This window comes from Schistocerca nitens, chromosome 3 (assembly GCF_023898315.1).
Source record: "Schistocerca nitens isolate TAMUIC-IGC-003100 chromosome 3, iqSchNite1.1, whole genome shotgun sequence".
NCBI lineage: Eukaryota > Metazoa > Arthropoda > Insecta > Orthoptera > Acrididae > Schistocerca > Schistocerca nitens.
Genome location: NC_064616.1, coordinates 478,546,292 through 478,560,133, shown reverse-complemented (window position 1 = coordinate 478,560,133; position 13,842 = coordinate 478,546,292).

The window sequence follows — 13,842 nt, the reverse complement described above, 5'->3', positions numbered from 1 at the left end:
TGGCTCGCTTCATTTGACACATGTCATTTGGCATCATGAGTTCGGCTACGTAACTACACTCCTGGAAATGGAAAAAAGAACACATTGACACCGGTGTGTCAGACCCACCATACTTGCTCCGGACACTGCGAGAGGGCTGTACAAGCAATGATCACACGCACGGCACAGCGGACACACCAGGAACCGCGGTGTTGGCCGTCGAATGGCGCTAGCTGCGCAGCATTTGTGCACCGCCACCGTCAGTGTCAGCCAGTTTCCCGTGGCATACGGAGCTCCATCGCAGTCTTTAACAATGGTAGCATGCCGCGACAGCGTGGACGTGAACCGTATGTGCAGTTGACGGACTTTGAGCGAGGGCGTATAGTGGGCATGCGGGAGGCCGGGTGGACGTACCGCCGAATTGCTCAACACGTGGGGCGTGAGGTCTCCACAGTACATCGATGTTGTCGCCAGTGGTCGGCGGAAGGTGCACGTGCCCGTCGACCTGGGACCGGACCGCAGCGACGCACGGATGCACGCCAAGACCGTAGGATCCTACGCAGTGCCGTAGGGGACCGCACCGCCACTTCCCAGCAAATTAGGGACACTGTTGCTCCTGGGGTATCGGCGAGGACCATTCGCAACGGTCTCCATGAAGCTGGGCTACGGTCCCGCACACCGTTAGGCCGTCTTCCGCTCACGCCCCAACATCGTGCAGCCCGCCTCCAGTGGTGTCGCAACAGGCGTGAATGGAGGGACGAATGGAGACGTGTCGTCTTCAGCGATGAGAGTCGGTTCTGCCTTGGTGCCAATGATGGTCGTATGCGTGTTTGGAGCCGTGCAGGTGAGCGCCACAATCAGGACTGCATACGACCGAGGCACCCAGGGCCAACACCCGACATCATGGTGTGGGGAGCGATCTCCTACACTGGCCGTACACCACTGGTGATCGTCGAGGGGACACTGAATAGTGCACGGTACATCCAAACCGTCATCGAACCCATCGTTCTACCATTCCTAGACCGGCAAGGGAACTTGCTGTTCCAACAGGACAATGCACGTCCGCATGTAGCCCGTGCCACCCAACGTGCTCTAGAAGGTGTAAGTCAACTACCCTGGCCAGCAAGATCTCCGGATCTGTCCCCCATTGAGCATGTTTGGGACTGGATGAAGCGTCGTCTCACGCGGTCTGCACGTCCAGCACGAACGCTGGTCCAACTGAGGCGCCAGGTGGAAATGGCATGGCAAGCCGTTCCACAGGACTACATCCAACATCTCTACGATCGTTTCCATGGGAGAATAGCAGCCTGCATTGCTGCGAAAGGTGGATATACACTGTACTAGTGCCGACATTGTGCATGCTCTGTTGCCTGTGTCTATGTGCCTGTGGTTCTGTCAGTGTGATCATGTGATGTATCTGACCCCAGGAATGTGTCAATAAAGTTTCCCCTTCCTGGGACAATGAATTCACGGTGTTCTTATTTCAATTTCCAGGAGTGTATATTGTTCAGTCAGGTACAATGTAGGTAGGGAGATGTTGTGGGAAGTACTAGAAAGTTGAAGGATTCCACACCACTCACTACGAGTACTCGAACAAATGTATCTAGTCTCCAAAGCGGCCTATACCGGTAAAGAGAATGTAAAAGTAACAACAAATTTAGGCTTATGACGTGGTTGTCGTTTGCCTCCGATTCTTCTCAATATCGATGTTGATGATACGTTGAGACAATGACTCAAAGATGTAGGGTTTTACAGCCATACATTTAACCAACGCAGTTATGTAATGAAAACAGACGTCGCTGATGACCAACTTCTTATAGCTGAAAGAGAGAACACTTTTGAAAAAGTCATTTATAAATTAGATATTGCTGCTAAGACCTTCAACTTAACAATTTCAACCTGAAAACCATAAGTCCAGGCTTTCAAAGGTCAAGATCCAGACCTAAGAAAAATTGTGGTAAACGTACAGAGTGAATGAATTCTGCTTCACCTCAAAAACGAAAAAGACATACCGAAGATAATCGAAAGATTTGGTTATATTAATGGGACCATAGGAAGAACACTAAATAAAAAGGCGAGGAAAAAACGATAATACAATTTTATAAAACAATGCAGTGCAATGGAATGGCTGTGAGACTAGGGATGTTAACAGCTGGAAATGAACTAACAATACAAGCTGCGGAAATGACATTATTAAGAAGAGCAGCTGTCTATAGACTATACGATATGATGTGGAACACCACAATCAGTCAGTAACTAGGACTTCAAAGTACAAAAAGACAGATCAAGGAGTATAAAAATAAATGGCAAGATCGTAGCACAAAAATGAATGAAAACGTAACGACCAAAATAATTATAAATTATCAGCCACTAGGGAACAGATGAATAGTTATACCAAGAAAGAGGTGGAGTTATCAAATGGAGACCAACTACGGACAGTGGAGACATTGAACAGGACGACGTAACAGGCAAATGCATAACACTTGGACAAACAAGAAGAACGATGTACTAATTTGAGCTCTTAATTTGTATGACCATGAGGTCTACAGCTGCTGTATAATTTGTTATTTTGACCAATATTTTTTCTTGGACACAAGACATTCGAAACTGTAAGTTGCAGTACAACGTAGGCTTTCACGGCCTGCAGTTACATTATCGGTGAGTATATCGTGTAGGCATTAGGCGTGATCCCAGGCATGTGTCCTTAACATTCGTCTCCTAATGCTGGAGACATCCACAGAGGTATAAAGTCTTCGTTAGTTGCCATTCGAAATCAAACAAGCTCAGCAATTCGAGCAGTTCATACGTAACTTCACGACAGGAAATCTAGAGAAACCTCACTTGTAAGGACAGAGACCTACACTAAAATTCCAATCACTATCCCAAGCAGAAAAAAGAAGTAGTTAAGACATTAGTGGGCTGGGCTAAAAGAATGTACGAGCCACAGTACTCGGAGGAAGAGCTCCATTATTTATAGATTACGAGGGGCGTAGGAAAAGTCCGTGTAAAAATAAAAACTACTTACGTGTTTGGGGTAAACCTTTTTTTTTTCGACATAGTCTCCTTTTCGACTTATACACTACGTCCAACGCTGTTCTAATTTGTGAATCCCTACCGAATAATAGGAATTGTCCAAGTCTGCAAAATAGCTATTATTTGCTGCAATCACATCCTCGTTTGAATAAAATGTTTGTCCCACCAGCCATTTCTTCAAATTGGGGAACAAATAGTAGCCCGAGGGCGCCAAGTCTGGAGAAGGGGGGGGGGGGATGTGAAACGAGTTGGAATTCTATTTCCATTAATTTTGCGACCAAAACTGCTGAGGTGTGTGCTGGTGCATTGTCGTGATGGAAAAGGACTTTTTTGCGGTCCAATCGCCGGCGTTTTTCTTGCAGCTCGGTTTTGAAACGGTCCAATAACGATGAATAATATGCACCTGTAATAGTTTTACCCCTTTCCAGATAGTCGATGAGGATTATCCCTTGCAAATCCCAAGAGACAGTAGCCATAAGTTTTCTGGCAGAAGGGATGGTCTTCGCCTTTTTTGGTGCAGATTCTCCCTTGGTAACCCATTGTTTAGATTGTTGTTTGGTCTCAGGAGTATAGTAATGTATCCATGTTTCATCCACAGTGACGAAAAGACGCTTAAAGACCTGCGGATTCCTCCTGAACAGCTGCAAGCAATCCTTGCAACACTTCACACGATCCCGTTTTTGGTCAAGCGTGAGCAATCGCGGAACCCATCTTGCGGATAGCTTTCTCATGTCCAAATATTTATGCAAAATATTATCTACCCGTTCATTCGAGATGCCCACAGCACTAGCAATCCCACACGTCTTAACTCTTCTGTCATCAATCACCATATCATGGATTTTATCAATGATTTCTGGAGTCATATCCTCCACAGGGGGTCTAGAACGTTCAGTATCACTTGTGCCCATATGGCCACTCCGAAAATTTTGAAACCACTTATAAACTGTTCTAATCGAAGGTGCAGAGTCACTGTAATGTTTATCAATCTTCTGTTTAGTCTCTTGAGGCGTTTTGCCTTTCATAATCACCACACGAAATTCTTTTTCGTCCATTTTTTGACAATCACTCGACTTCGTTGATTCAGACGAATGCCAAACACAAATAAATAGACCAATAAGGCTGAAACTTGGTGTGCGTCCTTTCCAAAGATGCTACTAACTAAACATGACCTCGATATGCGCCGGTGGTACTATCTCTCGGACTCTGCACGGACTTTTCAAACGCCCTTCGTACATTCATAAGGAGCGTCTGCTCTGACAAAAACATAAATAGAGCTTTACATCCTAATATACTCTAAGAATAAAAAAAATGTTGCACCATGAAGGAGTTACCCGAATGCGATGGAAAACGGTAGACGTGATGCACATGCAGAAACATACAAATAATTACAATTTCAGAAAAGTGGGATGATTTTTTTCAAAAGAAAGTGCTTCAAAAATTAAGCAAGTCACTAGTGACGCGTTGGTCCACCTCTGGCCCTTATGGAAGCAGTTATTCGGCTTGGCATTGATTGATAGATTTGTTGGGGTTTCTCGTGAGGGATATCGTGTCAAATTCTGTCCAATTGGTGCCTTCCATCATCAAAACCCTGAGCTAGTTGGAGGTCCCTGATCATAATGCTCCATAATGCTCTCAACTGGGGTAAGATGTGGCGACCTTCCTAGCCAATCTAAAAACGAACACAAGACAGGCATTATCTTGCTGAAATGTAAGTCCAGGATGGCTTGCCATAAAGGGCAATAAAACGTGGTGTAGAATATTGTCGACGTGTCGCTGTGCTGTAAGGGGCTGCTATGAAATGAAATGGCACCCCAGACCACCACTCCTGGTTTCGAGACGTGTGGCGCGTGACAGTCGGGTTGGTATCGCGCCGCTCTCTATGGCGTCTTTCGGCCTGGAATCCCATTGGCTGGAGTAGAATTGACTTCAGTGATGAGTCCAGCTTCTAAATGAGCCCCGATGACCAGCGACGACGTGTCTGGAAACGCCCCGGGCAGCAGTGGGATAGGAACCTTACTGTCGTCCGCCATACGGCCCAACAACCAGGAGACATGGTCTGGGGTGCCATTTCATTTCATAGCAGGTCCCTTTTGATTGTCATTCGCGGCATCCCTGCACCATAGCGGTATATCGACAATATTCTACGCCCCATTTTGTTGCCTGTCACGGCAAGCCATCCTGGGCTTACATTTCAGCGAGATAATGACTACCTGTACAGGGCGAGAGTTTCTACTGCTTGCCAAACCATACCTTGGCCAGCTAGGTCGCCAGATCTCAATTGAGAACGTTTGGAGCATTATGGACAGGGCACTCTAATCAGCTCAGGGTTTTGACGATCTAACGCGCAAATTGAACAGAAAATGGCACGATATCCCTTAGGAGAACGTCCAACAACTGTATCAATCAATGCTAAGCGGAGTAACCGCTTCAATAAGGGCCAGAGGTGGACCAACGCGTTATTGACTTTCTCAGTTTGTGAAGCATTTTCTCTTCACAAAATCATCCATCTTTTCTCAAATTGTAATCATTTGTTTGTCTGTACATGTACATCACATCTATCGATTTCCGGCCCATTCAGATAATTCTTTCGTATTGCGAACAACTGGAGCCATTTTGTCATTTGGAGTGCTCAGGACACATCTTCTGTACAACTACTTAGGATAAATATTTAAATATTCGTTTTCGCAAACACTAAAAATGCGTAGTTACTCTACCACACACGTTCCATCGTATTCGTTTAAAATATCAGTGGTCTGGAATCAAACACATTTACGATTTTGCTGGATCTATATCTAAAAACAGTTCGTTTTTTTTTAAGCTATTGGAAGGTGATTTTGACTGACTGCATTTTCGTTAGATTTTTGCTTGTATTCGGAAGTTCAGAATGCATGTGCATTTTTCAAGCAAAGTATTCTTGAGGGTGGAACTGGTGTTTTCTGTCAAGCGAAGAATACATACGAAAATTCATTGTGTGTGGAAAAAAAAAAAAATAAATAAATAGATAGCTTGCAAAACGAAATGCTTATAGATCTAAATCCACAATCAAAATTTGTAAAGATGTTTGATTCCAGACCACTGATGAAATTTTGAATGAATAATACGAAATGCATGTGGTTTTTAAATACTTTAAGTACTAATATGATTGACTGAATCAGTATATTCTTGCTATAGTGTTCAGCGTTGCCACGCTGGTCTAGATGGTGTTATCAACTAAGTCGAAAATCTATGCAGTCGGTACAATTACTCACATGTATAAGTCGGGTTCCGGTAAATATTTTGTGTACTAGAGAGATCATGATTTCAGATGAATTCGCTTCAGAAATCTAGATCCCAACCATTTGCTTAAAATTTAAACGTGATCTTTGTGTTAACTGTATGGAAACTCGTGCGTGTATTACGGTATATTACGTATTTTCAAATGCTGCGTGCAATGAATAATGCATTTCGCACTATAGCACCATTTAAGATAAAAAGGGTAACGCTCTCATCAATCTGAACGTTGATTTGAACAGCACAGTTCTAAACTAGCTGTGGTCCTATTCGAGGTGGTATACCGTTACCTTCCTCCGACCTTTGAGTTGAACTACCCAGTTAGTTATAGGGGGAGCTAGAGTTTAACATCGACTTGAAATTGCATTTTTCACATTAACAATTGTTGTCGGAGATGAAAGATGTGATAAGTGACATATAGAAATCCCAGCACTGACCAAGGATCGAGGCTGAGACCTCTCGATCCATAGCCTGGCATTTTATTGCATTTTAAACTAAAAAACATTAATTTTGCCGAAATACAATGAACTGCGGCATTAACTTTTACCAACACATCATTCAAATTATTTACATAAAGGAAGGAATTAATTAACTACAAAAAATAAACAAGAAAAAGACAATACAATCCAGTGCATATTTTGTGCCGATCAGGGCATAATTTTTTAAAGAACTCCATTGATTTTATTTAATTACATTACGAAGCAGACCAATTACATGAAAAAGGAGAAGAAAAAGAGTATAGCAAATTGAAAAGGGCTCTGAAATTACAAAAGAAGAATTGTGAAAAGCATTAAATCATCTGCAAGAAAAGAAGGCTAGGAGTGTTGTTAACATTTGAGGTATCATGTTTAAAACATTAGAGCGAGAAATAAAGAAACAAAGAAAAGTATCATGACAATAATTCGAAAGAAGAGTAAAACATCTACATATGAAGCTAACAGGACTCTGAGCATTCTAGCTCACACACCGAAAATTTTAACAAGAATAATACACAGGTGCACTAAAAACGAAATTGCATTCAATTTAGCTGAAGAATTATTTGGCTTCCGAGAAGGCTGAGGCATAATAGACGCTACCCTTGCCCTCACAGTGTTACTGTAGAAAACGCTTGGGTCAACAGAAAAAGTTTCATAGCTTTCTTGGCCCTTGGGCAGCATTCGTCACTGCCAACTGAAATAAACTAATAGAAGTTCAAAAATGATTAAACTGTGTTGTAGTGGCAGAAAACTCATTAACGAACTGTAATGAGAAGAATCAGTGATTGTAAAGACAAGGCATCCACCGAAGGAAGCTAAAATATTGAAGGCACTAGACAAGAATGCAGTCTGCCTCCAACCGTATTCGACATCTACATAAAACATGCAATAAACGACCGCAAAGGATATTATACAGGTATCAGAATAAATACATATGCTTAGGTTTGCGGTTGAGATAGATGTGATAGCTTGAAGTCAAATAATTCTCCAAAGAATCTTAGAAGTTGTGGATACAGTACTAAGAGCCGAGAGCAAAATAGAAATTAACTGAAAAAGACAGAAATGCTCATGTGCTCCAGTGAACTATATGAATAAACATAAAAATTAGAGAAAATAAAATAAAATAAACAATATCATTGCTAAGCATTTTATCTGTGTTATGTTCATATATTGTTTGAACTGCACTTAGGCGTAAATTAGATCTATTAAACAGCAGATCTTCAACAATTTCCACTGAATGTATGTTTTTTCCTAAAATAATAATTTAAAGAACTCCCCTTGCCAACGTTTTAATTGATTTCCTTTAAAACTTGCTCAAAGTACAGATTGAATATAATGGGGGACAGGCTAGAATCTTGTGTTATTCCTTTCTCAAATTCTGCTTCCCTTTCATGTCCTTCGACTCTTATAATTGCAGCCTGAGCATGTGATATTTATGGATCTGTTTGAAAATAGATGTGAATGAGAATGTGCTTTTGAATTTCCAAACGGATGGCTGTGTTAAAATACTGCGACGTTTCGACGAGTGTCATACTCGTTATCCTCAGGAGTAGACAGAGGAGCAGAGCCACCCTTCCTGTCGCGACTGCCGGGTCTTCACAGATGTTCACCTTATCCCCTCTAATCAGGTGGTTATCCATTACGTTCAGCTGCTCTTCCAAGTCCTTTGCCGTCCTTAACAAAATAACAATACCATCAACTAACATCAACGTTTTTATTCCATCTCCCTGGACTTTAATGCCCTTGCCAACGTTTTAATCGATTTCCTTTAGAACTTGCTCAAAGTACAGATTGAATATCATCGGGGATAGGCTAGATTCTTGTGTTATTCCTTTCTCAAATTCTGCTTCCCTTTCATGTCCTTCGACTCTTATAATTGCAGCCTGATTTCTGTACAAGCTATGAATAACATTCGGCACCCTATATTCTATCCCTACTACCTTCAGAATTTAAAAGAGTATATTGTATTCAGCATTGTCTAAAGCTTTATTTAATGATATTCTTCGTTAATACATCAGTGGGACCGTTAACTCTAAGTATCCAGTAATGTTACTGCGAAGACTTTCACATCCAGTGTTTACTTGTCGTAAAGCTTGCGGAATAAGAGGCCATAATGATCCTGTTATTTATTATTTACTCTATACTACATCTTTTGTGTCTTATTTTTAGAGCGGTGGTCACAATACTCTCATCGCCTATTCATTCTTACAGCATTAGTTCAGTAACATGATATATTTAATTTAATTTTACCCATGTATTGCAGTAGCGGACTTGACTCTACTGAATACACTGATAGTATATTAAGCAATTCCTAGGATAATTAATATTTGTGCTTTATTTACTACATTAAGCATTTCAGGTGCTGTAGGCTTGTATTTAGGTAGTAACATTAATTTTCTTGCTCTTGAACGAGATGATGCTTCATCACAGTGCGTTCCTCTTATTAGAAGATTACGTGTTAAATTTGGGAATCGCTAAAAATGAAAAGGAATGAAATTGAAAAAAAAAACATGCGAAACATAACAGAAAAGCCGAGTACATCTCCGGACATTGTATTGTAGTTTATTGCTGATAATTACGTAGCACTATTCAACATCACTTCACTTAAGGTGCACATATTTATCTATAGAAGTAAACAGTTCACAGATACGACTTAATCAGCATTAACCACCGGTGTACCCACGTTTTTAGTGTAAAAGATACACAGTGTTGATATTTGTGTGGTACTTGCATCGTTAGGAGCCATGAAATTAAGAATAAGTGATTACATCGTTATCAGATATTAAATGATGGATAAGCCTTTAACATTACTGAAATAATTGTGCCTAGTGACCACACTAAAGAAAAACATAACGTCCAGGAATGTTTTACTCAGCTTATTAGGTAAATTTTACATTTGTGATTATGTAGGCTTTCCCGGCGTAATAAGTCTTGATAGTCTCTTCGGGTTTGATGCTGGATCCTAAAATCAACATGACTCGATATTTCAGCGATCCAACTGGTCGCCATCTTCAGGAAATGCTACTTCTGCTCAGGAGTCCCGCTGAGAACAGCGAACCCGAAGAGACTTTCAAATTTTACATTTCTTCTCAGAATCTTTGAAGGTGCTGGGATTTCGTTTGTTGTCTCGAGTTGGATGATTAGCTTTTTGGGATTTTTAATTATTTTTTTCCCCTCAACATGGAATGGAGTCGCTTATAGTATACAATGTACACTCAGGTGAGAGAGGTCATGGGGTAGCGATATGTACATATACAGGTGGCGGTAGTATCGCCCACACAAAGTATAACAGGATAGTGCATTGGAGGAGCTATCATTTGTACTCAGGTGACTCATGTGAAAAGGTTTCCAACGTGATTACGACCGCACGACGGGAACTGACAGATTCTGAACGCAGAATGGTAGTTGGAACTAGACGCATGGGACGTTCCATTTCGGAAATCGTTAGCAAATACAATATTCCGAGATCCACAGTGGCAAGACTGTGTCGCAAATACACTACTGGGCATTAAAATTGCTACACCAAGAAGAAATGCAGGTGATAAACGGGTATTCATTGGACAAATATATTATACTAGAACTGACATGTGATTACATTTTCACGCAATTTGGGTGCATAGATCCTGAGGAATCAGTACCCAGACTAACCACCTCTGGCCGTAATAACGGCCTTAATACGCCTGGGCATTGAGTCAAACAGAGCTTGGCTGGCGTGTACAGGTACAGCTGCACATGCAGCTTCAACACGATACCACAGTTCATCAAGAGTAGTGACTGGCGTATTGTGACGAGCCAGTTGCTCGGCCACCATTGACCAGACGTTTTCAATTGGTGAGAGATCTGGAGAATGTGCTGGTGCTGGCCAGGGCAGCAGTCGAACATTTTCTGTATCCAGAAAGGCCTGTACAGGACCTGCAACATGCGGTCGTGAATTATCCTGCTGAAATGAAGGGTTTAGCAGGGATCGAATGAAGGGTAGACCCACGGGTCGTAACACCTCTGAAATGTAATGTCAACTGTTCAAAGTGCCGTCAATGTGAATAAGAGGTGACCGAGACGTGTAACCAATGGCACCCCATACCATCACGCCGGATCATACACCAGTATGGCGATGACGAATACACGCTTCCAATGTGCGTTCACCGCGATGTCGCCAAACACGGATGCGACCATCGTGATGCTGTAAATAGAACCTGCATTCGCCCGAAAAAATGTTTTGCCATTCGTGCACCCAGGTTCGTTGTTGAGTACACCATCGCAGGCGCTCCTGTCTGTGATGCAGCGTCAAAGCTAACCGCAGCCATGGTCTCCGAGTTGATAGTCCATGCTGCTGTAAAGGTCGTCGAACTGTTCGTGCAGATGGTTGTTGTCTTGCAAACGTCCCCATGTGTTGACTCAGGGATCGAGACGTGGCTGCACGATCCGTTACAGCCATGCGGATAAGATGCCTTGTTATCTCGACTGCTAGTGTTACGAAGTCGTTAGGATCCAACACGGCGTTCCGTATTACCCACCTGAACCCAGCGATTCCATATTCTGCTAACAGTCATTGGATCTCGACCAACGCGATTAGCAATGACGCGATACGATAAACCGCAATCGCGATAGGCTACAATCCGTCCTTTATCAAAGTCGGAAACGTGATGGTACGCATTTCTCCTCCTTACACGAGGCATCACAACAACGTTTCACCAGGCAACGCCGGTCAACTGATGTTTGTGTATGAGAAATCGGTTGGAAACTTACCTCATGTCAGCACGTTGTAGGTGTCGTCACCGGCGCCAACGTTGTGTGAATGCTCTGAAAAGCTAATCATTTCCATATCACAGCATCTTCTTCCTGTCGGTTAACTTTCCTGTCTGTAGCACGTCATCTTCGTGGTGTAGCAATTTTAATGGCTAGTAGTGTATCAAATTTCAGGCATTACCGCTCATTAAGGCCGAGAGCAGCGGCGTTCGCATAGGGTTATCAGTGTTAACCGACAAGCAACAGTGTATGAAATAGCCGCAGGAATCAATGTGGGACGTTCGCTGAACGTCTCCATTAGGACAGCACGGCGAAATTCGGCGTTAATGGGCTATGGCAGCAAACGACCGACGTGAAAGCCTTTGCTAACAGCACGACATCGCCTGCAGCGCCTCTCCTGGGCTCGTGACCCTGTCGGTTGGACACCAGACGACTAGAAAATCGTGGCCTGCTCAGATGAGTCCCAATTTCAGTTGTTAAGAGCTGATGGTAGGATTCGAGTGTGACGCAGAATCCCGGAAGTCATGGACCCAGGTTGTCAACAAGGCACTGTGCAAGCTGGCGATTGCTTCATATTGGTGTGGGCTGTGTTTACATGGAATAGACTCAGTCGCCTCGTCCAACTGAACCGATGATGGACTGGAAATGTTACGTTCGGCTACTCGGAAATCTCTTGCCATTCATGCGTTTCACGTTCCCAAACAACGCTGCCATGTCGCTGGGCCACAACTGCTTGCGATTGGTTCGAAGAACATTCTGGACGATTCAAGCTGATGATTTGGCCACCCAGATCGCCCGACATGAATCCCATCGAACATTTATAGGACATAACCGAGAGGTCAGTTCGTGCACAAAATCGTGCAGTGGCAACACTTTCCCGCAATTATGTACAGGTATGTTGGCAGCGTGGCTTAGTATTTCTGCAGGGGACTTCCAACGACCTGTTGAGTTCACGCCACGTCGACTTGTTGCACTACGCTGAGAAAAGGGAGGTCCGACACGGCATTAGGAGGCATCCTATGGCTTTTGTCATCTCAGTGTATACTTGCGCTAAGACAAGAGTAATGGAATGTAGTCGTATTAAATCATGGTGAGACCATTAGATGAGAAAATGAGATACTGAATGTAACAGATCTTTTTCCTTTCTCGGTGCCGGCCGCGGTGGTCTCGCGGTTCTACGCGCGCAGTCCGGAACCGTGCGACTGCTACGGTCGCAAGTTCGAATCCTGCCTCGGGCATGGATGTGTGTGCTGTCCTTAGGTTAGTTAGGTTTAAGTAGTTCTAAGTTCTAGGGGACTGATGACCACAGCAGTTGAGTCCCATAGTGCTCAGAGCCATTTTTTTCCTTTCTTGGTAGTAAAATCAGTGAGTATGGCTGAAGTAGACAACAGATAAAACGCATCCATCTGGATGAAATATTTTGCGTCTAATATACATTTAAGTGTTAGAGAAACCTTTCTGAACGTATTTTTTCAGTGTGTAACTTTGCACGAATGTCAAACGTGGATGATAATTGTACAAACAGAAAAGGAGTACATGTTTTAGAAATGTGATATAAGAAAATAATTCTGAAGATTAGATGGGTAGATCGAATAACTAACGAGAAGGTCCTTAATCGCACTGGAAGGGAGAAAAATTTATGGCACAGCTCGAGTGAAAAAAAGAATTGCTTGTAAGGACATATCATGAAGCATTGAAGAATAATTTGTTACTGGAGTGATGTCTGGGGTGAAAAAATCGCAGAGGGGGACCACGGCTAGTCTAAAGTAAGTCGATTCAAATGCATGTAGGGTGCTGTAATTATGCAGAGATAGACTAGGGTTGCTACAGATTAGGGGCTTCGGACTGAAGGCTACATAAACAAGAACATTAACAGTACACTTGCAATGTATTATGTGATGTAGGTATGCGGTAGCGACAAACACTTTCCCTATTGAGTGGGAAATAAATAGAGCTCTTCACAAGTACATGATATATTTCAGTATGAGTCACGCCACTAGAAGTCGATAATGCAGATCCTCAAACTTAATATATCGAAGACGTGACAGTTAATATCCAAGTCAAAGCTGACGACTCGATGTTGCTGCCGTAGGTGATAGGCTGTCAGAGATGAACCCACCATCACAGTCTAACATATACAGTCGCGACACTCACTGCTGTGAAAATTGTTCCGCCTGACAGTTAGAACGGCGCTAGCGCCCTAGCGGCGAGAAAGCCAGCCGTATGATTAGTGTTTGTTTTTAATTAATTTTCTACTTAATTGACGAAATAATTATTATCTTTTTGCGTGTCAAGCATTAGTAAAACATCAAGAGACAGAAATGATGGTGAAATAAAG